At 40.2% G+C, this 12739-nt stretch overlaps 1 pseudogene; it reads right to left on the reverse strand.

The window, feature by feature from the left end:
* Positions 1 to 6480: 6480 nt before the first annotated feature.
* On the reverse strand, positions 6481 to 7144 carry LOC111722244 (annotated as a pseudogene).
* Between the last annotated feature and the right edge of the window lie 5595 nt (positions 7145 to 12739).

The following is a 12739-nucleotide window of genomic DNA, read 5'->3' on the forward strand; positions in this document are numbered from 1 at the left end:
TCTATTCTGTTCCATAAATCTACCTCTTTGTTTTTTATGCCAGTACCATGCTATTTTGATCACTATTGATTTATACTGTAGCCTGAAGTCTGGTAGCGAGATTCCTCCTGCTTTGTTTTTATTTCTGAGTAACATCTTGGCTATTTGAGGTTTTCTCTGATTCCATATAAAACGAAGTACCATTTTTTCCCAGGACTTTAAAGTATGGCAGTGGTGCTTTAATAGGGATTGCATTAAATATGCAGATTGCTTTGGGTAGTACGGACATTTTGACAATGTTGATTCTTCCCAGCCATGGTATGTTTTTCTATTTGTTAACATCTTCAGCTATTTCTTTTCTCAGAGTTTCATAATTCTCTTTATAGACATGAAACGTGAAACGTCTTTTGTTAGGTAAATTCCCAGAGATTTCATCTTCTTTGGCACTACTGTAAAAGCAATAGAGTCCTTGACTATATTTTCAGCTTGACTTTTGTTGTTATATATAAAAGCTACTGATTTGTAAGTGTTAATTTTGTATCCTGAGACACTCCTGTTATTCCTTGATCACTTCTAGGAGCTTTGTATTGGAGTCCCTGGGATTTTCCAGGTATAGGATCATATCATCAGCGAAGAGTGAGAGTTTGATCTCCTCTGACTCTATTTGGATACCTTGATCACCTTCTCTTACCTGATTGCAATGGCTTAGACTTCCATTACTATGTTGAATAGCAGTGGAGACAATGGGCATCCTTGCCTAGTTCCTGATATGAGTAGAAATGTTTTCAATTTTACTCCATTCAATATGATATTAGCTGTGGGTTTGCTGTAGATGGCCTCTATCAGTTTAAGGAATATTCCATGTATACCTATTTTCTTATGTGTTCTGATCATGAAAGGATGCTGGATATTGTCAAAAGCATTTTCTGCATCAATTGAGAGAATCATATGGTCTTTGTTTTTTATTTTGTTTATGTGATGTATTATATTTATAGATTTGTGTATGTTGAACTAATCTTGTAACCCTGGAATAAAACCAACTTGATCATGGTGTACAATTTTTTTTGATGTGTTGTTGAATTCTGTTTGCTAAGATCTTATTGAATATTTTTGTATCAATATTCATTAATGATATTGGTCTATAATTTTATTTCTTTGTTGGACCCTTTCCTGGTTTGGGGATCAGGGTGATATTTACTTCATAGAATGTGGTGGGAAGTATTCCTTCTTTTTTTATGCTTTGGAAAAGGTTGTATAATATAGGTACTAGGTCCTCTTTAAATGTGTGATAGAATTTGGATGTGAGGCCATCTGGTTCTGGGCTTTTCTTTTTTGAGAGATTTGTATAGTCGATGCTATTTCAGTGATTGATATAGGTTTATTCAAAATTTCTAATTCTTTCTGATTGAGTCTAGGAAGGTGGCATGCTTTCAGTTATTGGTGCATTTCCTTCAGATTTTCATATTTCTGAGAATAGAGTTTTTTGTAGTAATCACTGAGGATTTTTTGAATTTCTGAGGTGTCTGGCGTTATTTCTCCTTTATTGTTTCTGATAGATAATATTAGAGATTTTACTTTTCTGTTTCTGGTTAGGTTGGCCAAAGGTTTATCAATTTTATTAATCTTTTCAAAAGACTGACTCCAACTGGGCATGGACTAAGACCAGCAGGCAGGGGTGTGGTCCCCTGGCTCCAGCTAAGCCAGGGAGCAATGAAGTGGATGCCAGTGTCAACTGAGTCTGGCAGATGGGGCATGAACCCCTGGCTCCAACTGATTGGTGAGCAGTGACATGTATGCCCAGTTCAAACTGAGCCTGGCAGGCAGGGTCCCAGATTCCCAGCTTTGATTGTGCCTCGGGGACAGGGGTGTTGACACCTAGTCAAGACTTTAATGGATAATTCATGGCTCAACAGTGGGGATGGGGTGCCATACCCTTGGGGTTGTGGGACAGAGTTTGACTATTATAGATATCAACTGGAATTCTGTAGTGTTTGTCCTCTGTAACTGTCTTATTTCACTTAGCAAAATGTTCTATAGGTTAAGGATGTGGAGAAGTTGAAATGGTGTCCACCTTTGGTGGAAATGTAAAATAGTGCAGCTGGTATGGAAAACTCCTAAAAAATAAGTATGGAGAGCTTCTAAAAAATAAAAGGTCGAACTACTATGTGATCTAGCAATCCCACTTCTTTGTACATATCCAAAGAAAATGAAATCAGTATTTTTTATTTAATTTATTTTGAAAGATTTCAGGGTACAAGTGGTTTTTGGTTACACGGATGTATTGTTTAGTGGTAATGTCTGGGTTCAGTGACAAAAACAATTGAAACCATGTTTTGTAATCATTCCCAAATTTGCAACTGTTGAAATTATTTTATTTATTTTTTAGAGACATTATCAGTCTGTTGCCCTGGCTGGATTCAATCTTCTGGGCTCGAGTGATTCTTCCACCTTGACCACCTGAGTAGCTGTGACTACAGGTTAATGCCACCACACCCAGCAACAGTTGAAATTATATCTATAGTCTAACAGCTTTTCATTTTCTTTTACTGAGAAGTACTATGGTGAAATATCTTGTGATGACACAAATGGATTCCAAATCCAATCAAACTTTTTTTTGTCAAACATAGTAGTTCAAAATAATGATGATGATATAATTTGCAGAACACACAGGCAGTCACCATGTCGCGAGCTTGGATGCCTCTAAGAGGGCTTATCAGCAGCAAACAGATGTAAGTATGGAACATATGTGAAGATATGGATTTGGGGCTGGGACTTGGAACTGCGCGCACCAGCAGTTTCTCTCCTCGTTCCCTCCCCTAGTCTCAAGTAGATGTCCTGGTGGTCAATCACCTCCTTGGATATATTCAGCATGGAACAGTGAAGTAACAAGGGCTGTAATTGCCTTTAGTTCTGTCTGTCTTTGGAGACGTCCTAGTGTACATTCAGCATGGGACAGTGATGTATCAAGGGCCATAATTGCCTTTAGTTCTGGCTGTCTTTGGAGACCACAGAGCCAAACTTCAGGTTCTGTTCTACAGGCTCTGCCCTCTGAAAAAAAGTCCAAGTGGTTTGCCAGTAGCTGGTGGTGACGGCATGCGGCTCCATCAAACTCTGCCTGCCTGATTGCCCCAAACCCCGCAAGGAGTTTCGATAATTGTTACCCTATCTATAATCTGATGGCAGCACCAGTGTACCAAGGACCATGGTTTAGGAAGTTTTGCTTTATCTTTCCCTATAACTACACAAGGGGATGGCAGAAAGGCTCTCCATTTTAGGTCTTCACAAGAGGGGTTTCTCATTTGCCCTTACACTTTTCTCAACCTCTCTCTTTAAAGTCCCTCTGGCATTTCCACCCTCTTCTTTGGGAAACTATACTATTGTCCTGAAGATAAAGAGTTCTAGAGTGTTCCGGTTTCTTCATCTGGATGCGGATAGAGGCTTGTCACTACCCAGGTTCAGTGGGCTTTGAGGCTGAGGCCTGTGGGTGGCATGGCTTGCCATTCCTTCTGTGACTACCTCCAACACCTCAAGAACCTTCTTCTGTGCCAGCAAACCTCACCCCCCACAGCATCACAGCTGATAGGCCTGGACTGCTGGACTCCTAGCAACTTAGTGTTGTAGCAACAGTAACAGTAGCTGAAGAAAATGTAATTCCTAGGTGGAATGAGCAGGCTTCTAGTTTTTTCTCCTTCAGGCAGCAGAAGCCATGACCCTTGGAAATGAGTATGCATGCCTGAGATTGACAGAACTCTTGTCATGGGGAATACTCTGGGGAGAGAAGATGCATATTCCCATGATAGCTAAGTTGAGGGGCGAGAGATAATTTAACTAGAAAAATAATCAAGATTTGTTTAACTACAAGCTAGATAAGTAGTATATATATACATTTTTTTCTTTTTACACTTCAAAATTGTTCTTTTCTAAAATCTAATTGCTTCAAGTTATTATTGGTTTCTAGTGCAACTGGCCTCAAGATAGATGTAATGACATATTAAAGTAGTGAAAGAAAGTAGGCCACCTTCTCTGTTAATTTTGCCTGTTGTGGATTTTTAATCTCATTGCAGACCTCTTTCCTCAGGAAGCACCCTGCTAATCTCTGTTCTGGCAGCTGCTTTAATCCTGGGTGCCCTTGGCAATGTAGAATAGAACAAAACTTCTGAGTTTTTCTCGTATTTGTTTGTCTGTTGAAATTTGTAGGATTTGGGTGCGCCTGTGGCTCAGTGAGTAGGGCGCCAGCCCCATATACCGAGGGTGGTGGGTTCAAACCTGACCCGGCCAAATTGCAACAAAAAAATAGCCGAGCGTTGTAGGGGGCACTTGTAGTCCCACCTACTCGGGAGGCTGAGGCAAGAGAATCGCCTAAGTCCAAGAGCTGGAGGTTGCTGTGACCTGTGACACTATGGCACTCTACTGAGGGCTACAAAGTGAGACTGTCTCTAAAAAAAAAAAAAAAAAAAAAATTGTAGGATTTAATCTACCAGTTGATTACTCAACTTATTGAAGTGCTTTTCTTCCTGTGCCTCTGGTCTGCCTGGGGAACATGAAGAAAATATCCAAGTACAAAGGAATGTTGGAACCAGGGTCAAGGCCCTGGGAGTTGCCTTTTTTTTTTTTTCTCCCTGGAATTATAAATATCATTTAGGTCATGAAACTGCTGCCTGAGTTAATAGCCAAGTTCCTGTCTACCCTCAGCTGTGCTGGCATCTCAGCTGGCCGATCTTGCCATTCATTTTGTTGTTGTTGTTGTTAACTCTATGCTTCCTTCTCTGTGCTCCCTTAAGCACTTTAAGCTTTTCCCACAACACTTAACCACCCTGCTTGCTTCTGTGTCTTTCTTCTACACTAAAAACTCCATTAGGGCAGGGCCTCTGCCTGCCTTGTTCTTCACTGTGTCCCCCATCTCTAGCCCAGGGTCTGCCTGGCATAGAGTCAGCAGTCAATAACTATTTGTTTCATGAATGAACCAAACTCTATTGGGCTTGATGATCTGAGCAATTATTTTTTCTTTTCTCTAAGTCTGTTTCCCTATCTATGTAGATATCCTGCACGATCCTTTTATTTTATATTTTTAAGAGACAGAGTCTCACTTTATTGCCCTCAGTAGAGTGCTGTGGTGTCACAGCTCACAGCAACTTGGGCTTAGGTGATTCTCTTGCCTCAGCCTCCTGAGTAGCTGGGACTACAGGTACCTGCCACAATGCCCGGCTATTTTTTTTGTTGTTGTTGTTGTTGTCGCAGTTCAAACCTGTCCCTGGGGCCAGGTTTGAACCCACCACCCTCGGTATATGGGGCCAGCACCTTACTCACTGAGCCACAGGCACCACCCCAGTCCTTTTAGTTTTTTATGGTTTACTTTCCTCAATCCTCAATCCCACTCTCAGTAGCATTTCTCACCAATGACTTTACCTTTCACTTTGGTGAAAATAAAATTGCCCAAAGTGAGATCTTGTGATATGTCCTGTGCATTTCTAAAGTACTTTGCATAGTCACCTCTTCTGCCTTCTATTGCCTCATTTTCAAAGGAGAATGATTTCTCCTTCTATCCAAAGCTTACCCTTCACCCATAATTCATGCCCTTCCCTTCTAATGTCCTCTGGTATCTTATTTTCATCCATCATCTCATGTGAGATTTAAAAGACCAAAGTGAAGCAGTAGCCATTTTTTTTTTTTTTGAGACAGAGTCTCACTCTGTTGCCCCAGGCTGGAGTACTGTGGCATCAGAGTTCACAGCACCCTCAAACTCTTCAGCTCAAGCAACTCTCTTACCTCATCCTCCCAAGTAGCTGGGACTACAGGTGTCACCCACAAGGCCTGGCTAATTTTTCTATTTTTAGTAGAGCCAGGGTCTCACTCTTGCTCAGGCTGGTCTTGAACTCCTGAGCTCAAGCAATCCACCTGCCTCAGCCTCCCAGAGTGCTAGGATTACAGGCATGAGCCATCACCTGGCCTGTACTATCTGTATTAATCACCACCTTTGTCAGTCTACTGAGTAGAGTCAAATTGGCATTGGGTACAATACTGCATGAGAACTGATGCGGAAGAAAGAGCAGATTAATTCTTTGGCTGGGATACTATGCTTATCTGCATTCAGTCTAGTGAGATCGGACCATACTTAGGAATGCGGTAGCTATAGCTCCGTGATGACTTATGGCCTCTCTTCTGCCCAGATCCTCATTAATTCCGCAAAAGTCTAGAAGTTTGTTTAGGTTTTTCAAGCCAATTGGGCCTCTGAAAAAGAATACCATAGTCCTTATCAGCATATCTGCCCAGTGATGTTAATTATAGAGAAATCAGAAAAAAATGAGCAAAAGGAAGATAATAAAACCCCATAATTCCACTATCCAGAGGCAACTGCCATTAACATTTTGGATATAACATAGTCAATGTCTTTCTAAGTTTATTTATTTATTTATTTATTTAATGGACAAAGTTTTTAGAAACTGATGTTTATTTTCTGTCAACCTTATTTCAATCTTGTTTAAGATCTTGTAGAGAAACAGCTTAATACCACTCAGTGGTTGTTCCCACCCATTCGGTGGCCTGAGCTGTGGGAGCTACAGGCCAGGCTTCCTTGGCAAGCTGAGTGCTCCACTCTTCAGCAGGGAACTGATGAATAGGCACAGAGGGCACCTGCAGCCCTCACACCAGTCTGTAACCTCAGGAAGAGTCGCAGTAAACTCAGGGGCTGGAGCAGTCCATTCACCCTGAGCTTCCTCCTTGGGCACAGCTTTCTCAGCAGCAGTCTGCTCTTTCTTTTCAATCTCTTCAGGATCTCTGTAGAAAGAGAGATCAGGCATGCTGTCCTATGGGTGTTCACAGAAGATGATGCCACATGTGCGGAGAACGTCTTGGGCCACCACGTCAGACCCACTGAGTGAGCTCTCTTGTGGCCTGGGTTGGTGATGTCCACATAATGCAGAGGAAAATCTGTGTTGCACGGAGCACTTGTAGGCAACTTAACTTAAGGCACCTCTGTGAGAGGCTGGTGGTCAGCCCTGGGATCAGTAACCACCAGAAGATGTGACTCCTAGAATGCTGTCTGGATCCGGTTAGTTCCAGGAGTGAAGCTTCCAGCAATAGGAGTGGCTCCAGTGACAGCAGCAAACTTCAGTGTAGCTTGCTGGCCAGTATTCGTGGAGGATATGACATTGACATCAGCAGGGTTTCAGTGGCAACAATGGCGTGTGCTGCCAGCAGAAGCTTCTCTCAGATCTTCTTTAAGATTGATGATATAGACGTCACCAGTCTTCCATTTGGAAGTCAAGGTTGGTGCCCCTTAACTGAGTTCCTGCTTCAAAGTATTTGAGGATATCTTCCTTTTTCATTTGCAAGACATCAAAGGCTCTGGACGTTGTGAAAGCTTCCCTTCAAATTATGTCAGGAATCCAGAATAATGCTATGTGGGCCCCTCTCTGGGTAGCATGAAAAGGCTATATCCTGCAAAGTTTGAATCAGACTTTGCCAATGCCTGTTGACTTTGGGGAGCTGTTTAACTTTTCTATCCTCAATTCCTCTATCTAAAATACTGAGATAACAATGCCAATTTAGCAGGGCTGATGTGAAGATCTGACAAGATACTCTATGTAAAGCATTTAACCCATAGTTGTTCACAGAATTGTAACTATTATTTTAAACAGTTTATTTTATTCCAAATAACAGTCCTAATCACTCCTTGATCTTTTTTGTGATGCTTTTCTTCCTTAAAAAAAAAAAAAGAGTAGGAACAGAGATGGAATAGGATTGGCCACAGATGATTGTTGAGAATATGGTTTATTATATTATGCTTTCTGTGTGTTGTGTGTGTGAAGTTTCCAGAATAAGATGGTTTAAAAAGATCAAAAAACCCCACAAAACCAAAAAGAAAGAAAGAAGCCTTGCATTCAGATTTTGCCCCAATCTATTGTTATAAACTTGTTTTCTATAGTTTAGGACCTTGCAATTTGGGCTTGCAAAGTATAAACTAGGGCCCATTACTAAGAGTATTTTTTTAATTGTTTGAGATTCATTGAGGGTACAATTAGGTTACACTGATTGCATTTGTTAGATAAAGTCTCTCTTATGATTGTGTCCTGCCCCCAAGAGGTGTGCCATACATTGTGATCCCCCATCCCCCTTGCTCCTCCCCCTACCCGCTCCCTCCTTCCCCTACCCCCCACCTTGTATTAGATCATCTACTGCCTTTATATCAGAATTGAGTACATTGGATTCTTGCTTCTCCATTCTTGTGATGCTTTACTAAGAAGAATGTGTTCCACCTCCATCCAGGTTAATACAAAAGATGTAAAGTCTCCATCTTTTTAAATAGTATCCCATGGTATACAGACACTACAGCTTGTTAATCCATTCCTAGGTTGGGGGGCATTTAGGTTGTTTCCACATCTTGGCGATTGTAAATTGAGCTGCCATAAACAGTCTAGTGCAAGTGTCCTTATGGTAAAATGATATACTTTTCTTCTGGGTAGATGCCCAGTCATGGGATTGCAGGATCAAATGGCAGGTCTAATTTGAGTTCTTTGAGGATTCTCCATACTTCCTTCCAAAAAGGTTGTATTAGTTTGCAGAACCACCAGCAGTGTAAGAATGTTCCCTTCTTTCCACATCCACGCCAGTATCTGCAGCTTTGAAATTTTGTGATGTGGGCCATTCTTACTGGGGTTAGGTGATATCTCAGGGTGGTTTTGATTTGCATTTCTCTGATGATTAGGGTCTATAAGCATGTTTTCATATGTTTGTTAGCCATTCGTCTGTCTTCTTTAGCGAAGGTTCTATTCATGTCTCTTACCCAGTGATATATGGGATTATTGGCTCTTTTTTGTTGTTGATTAATTTGAGTTCTCTATAGATCCTAATTATCAAGCTTTTGACTGATTTATAATATGCAAATATCTTTTCCCATTCTGAAGATTGTCTATTTGCTTTGGTTCTTGTTCCCTTAGCTGTACAGAAACTTTTCACTTTAGTTAAGTCCCATTTGTTTATTTTTGTTGTTGGTTGAAATTGCCATGGCAGTCTTTTAAAGGACAATCTGAGGCTTTTGGAGTGGAAAGGAAAGGACTCTTGCTCCTGGTGCCTTCATGCAATAACTTACAGTACACCTACGAGGGACCCGCCCCCTTTATTCTAGAGCCCTCCCAAGGAACAGGTCACCTGATGGATGTTAGAAGCCCTGGGACAGGGCAGTGCCTGTGGCTCAGTGAGTAGGGCACTGGCCCCATATACCGAGGGTAGCGGGTTTGAACCCAGTCCTGGCCAAACTGCAACAAAAAAATCTAGGCCTTGTGTTGGGCACCTGTGGTCCCAGCTACCCAGGAGGATGAGGCAAGAGAATTGCCTAAGCACAGAGTTGGAGGTTGCTGTGAGCTGTGACACCACAGGACTCTACTGAGGATGACAAAGTGAGCTCTGACTCTAGGAAAAAAAAAAAAAGGAAGAAGCCCTGGAACACATAGCATCCTGTCAGACTTCCTCAGGTGGGTGGATGGGGGCGCCTTTGATATCTGGACCTATAATTTGTCCTGTTTGGGGTCAGCTCTTTGAGCACTGGAATTACTTCATACTTAACACAGTCACCTGTGGGAGGAAGGCGATTTGGTAGCTTGTTACTCACCACCTACTGAACTTACTCAAGTACGGGAAAATGGGGGCAGAGGGCCTGGATTTTAGCCACCCTGTCCTAGCCATGGCCGCTTTCCTGGCCTCCTCCCTCCCTCAGGCTGCTGTACTTGGAAAACCTTCTCAGGGCACTCATTCTTCTGGGGCAGGCATGTGGTCAGACCTACTGGGGTCATTCTGAAACTTGGAGTCACCACTCTCACCACAAAGCAGTGGGCGGGGGGTGGGGGGTGCAGGAAGGAAGCCACTAAACCCAGCAGTCCCAAGGAGTTGTGTGGGAGGAACCGGCTGGACGAGGAAGGGAGTTCAACCCCCACACTAGTAAGCATGACTAATTTGGACAGGCGGCTGCCTACCAGCTGTCATGCACTGTAGGATAGTCAGGATTGTGGGCATCCCTCAGGTTGCGTTTCAGATGGGCTCCAGTTCTTCTAAGATGAAGTCTCCCTTGAGATGTATCTTGAATAACCAGGAACAGCCTGACCCCCAAACCCTCAGAAGAAGCAATTAATCTTCCACAACATAGCCTGGCCACCATATCCCCTCCAGGATGGAGAAGTTTGGCTGCTGGAGGGAAATACAAATTATAATACTACATTTTTCCTATGTAATTCAAAAGACAAATGGCTAAAATCTAAATTAGACTATATGTTGGTGAGCACACTGTATAAAGATGTAATCTGTGACATTAACAGCTTTGGGGTAGGACGGACCTATATAAGAGCAAGGGTTTTAAAAATATTATTTCACTCTTTGATCCTATGAATTTGACTATTGTACATATGTCATATAAATAGAGTCATGCACTATGTGTCTTTCTGTTTCTGGCTTACTTTACTTAGCGTAATATCCTCAGGTGCAATGATGTCGTCACATATTGCAGACTTTCCTTCTTTTTTAAAGGTTGTATAGTATTCTATTATATGCATATACTACATTTGTTAAATCTATTCATCTGTTGATGAACATTTAGGTTGTTTCCAAACCTTGGCTGTTGTGAATAGTGCTGTAATGAACATAGATGTGCTAATATCTCTTTGAGATCCTGATTTCAATTATTCTAGATAAATATCCAAAAGTGAAATTGTTGAATCTTATGGTAGTTCTATTTTTGGTTTTTTGAGAAGCCTTTATAGTGTTTTCCATAGCTTTTGCATCGCTTGGTGTTCCCACCAACACTATGCGAGAGTTGTAAGTTTTCCTTTCCTCACCAAAGTCTATTGTTTGGTTTTTTTTTTTTTTTTTTTTTTTTTTTTTGCAGTTTTTGGCCAAGGCCAAGTTTGAACCCACCACCTCTGGTATGTGAAGCTGGCACCCTACTCCTTGGAGCCATAGGCGCCACCCTTGTTTTTGTTTTTGGTAATAGCAATCCTGATAGGCATGAGCTATCTCATTGATTTGCATTTCTCTAATGATTAGTGACACTGAGCATTTTTTAATGCACCTGTTAGACATTTTTATGCTTTCTTTGGGGAAATGTCCATTGAAATCTCTAGCCCATTTTAAAATTATGTTGTTAGTCTTTTTGAAAACTATTGAGTTGTAGGATTTCTTGTATACTCTGAAGATTATCCCTTTGTCAGATATATACTTTTAAAATATTTTTCTTCCATTTGTCAGTTGCCTTTTCACTTTGATGATTGATTTCCTTTGATGTGTAGAAAGTTTTTGGTTTGATGCAGTCTTGATTGTTTACTTTTATATTTTTGGCTATGCATCATATTTATGAAATTAATTTTTATTGAGATAGAGTGTCACTTTGTCACCCTCAGTGGAGTGCCGTGGATCATACCTCACAGCAACCTCAAATTCTTGGACTCAAGTGATTCTCTTGCCTCAGCCTCCCAAGTAGCTAGGACTACCTGCAACAATGCCTGGCTACTTTTCTGTTATAATTGTCATTGTTGTTTAGCAGGCCCTGGCCAAATTCAAACCCACCAGCCCCTGTGTATGTGGCCAGAGCCCTAACTACTGAGCTACAGGTGCCAAGCCCATATTTGTGAAATTATTACCAAGACCAATGTCATGAAGCTTTTCCTGTTTATTATTTTGTAGGGATTTTATAGTTTCAGGTCTTATGTTTGAATATTTAATCCATTTTGAATTGATTTTAGTATGTGGTATAAGACCAGGGTCCAAGTTTATTTTTTTACATGTGGGTAATAAGTTATCCCAGCACTGTTTATTGAAGAGACTATTCTTTCCCTTTGTGTATTCTTGGCACTGTGGTTGAAGATCAGTTGACTGTATATATGTGTATTTATTTCTAGACTTTATTCTGTTTTATTGGTCTGCCTTTATGCCAGTACCACACTGTTTTGATTGCTGTAGCTTTGTAATGCATCTAAAATCAGGTAGTATGATGTTTCTAGCTCTTCTTTTTTTTTTAATTGTCATATAATAGTTGTACATATTTTGGGTATACATATTATACTTACAAATCCATCTATACTTTTTTTTTTTTACTTTCTATATATTTATCTTAAAGGGTACATTTAGGACATGGCTTTGAAAATGTATAAAAATAATTCATGTATTAATCCAACTTCTATATTGACATGGTCCCTTAAAATATTTTTATTATATCAGCATTAAAAATGTATTGCAATAGCTTCCATAATACTCTCAAAAGTCTGGAATTTTAAAATTTTCTAATAGAAAAATTTTAGTATTTACCTGCAGAAAAATAATGAAACTAGGAATGATATCAAGGCTACATTACATCTCAGCTATCCTATGCCACATATCATAAGAATAATCTTCACACTGAACTATAATAATCGCAAGTCCTGGTATATTGGTTTAAGAACAAAGAACAAAAATGTTTCATAGAAAAAAATCTCATCATAAAAACTTACAAAGTTGAATGCTTTAAATAAAATTATCTGAGGGTTGATTTCACAATATCAATTTTTCATATGCACTTTGTAAACATATACTCATCATAGACTATCAAGTATCAGTTATCACTAAAAGAAGATTGTAAAAAAAAATAGTGCAAAAATACATACCAACTAAATCAATTGTTATTAATCGACTTAAGACAATTTTAATATAAAAATCGCAACCTGAATCCCATAATATAGTGATCGTATAAAGACATTAAATTAAAAATAAAAAGCTCTACAACAGTGAAGTTTTCCTTTTG

This window comes from Otolemur garnettii, unplaced genomic scaffold, assembly GCF_000181295.1.
Source record: "Otolemur garnettii isolate 467f Iridium unplaced genomic scaffold, OtoGar3 scaffold00224, whole genome shotgun sequence".
Taxonomy (NCBI): domain Eukaryota; kingdom Metazoa; phylum Chordata; class Mammalia; order Primates; family Galagidae; genus Otolemur; species Otolemur garnettii.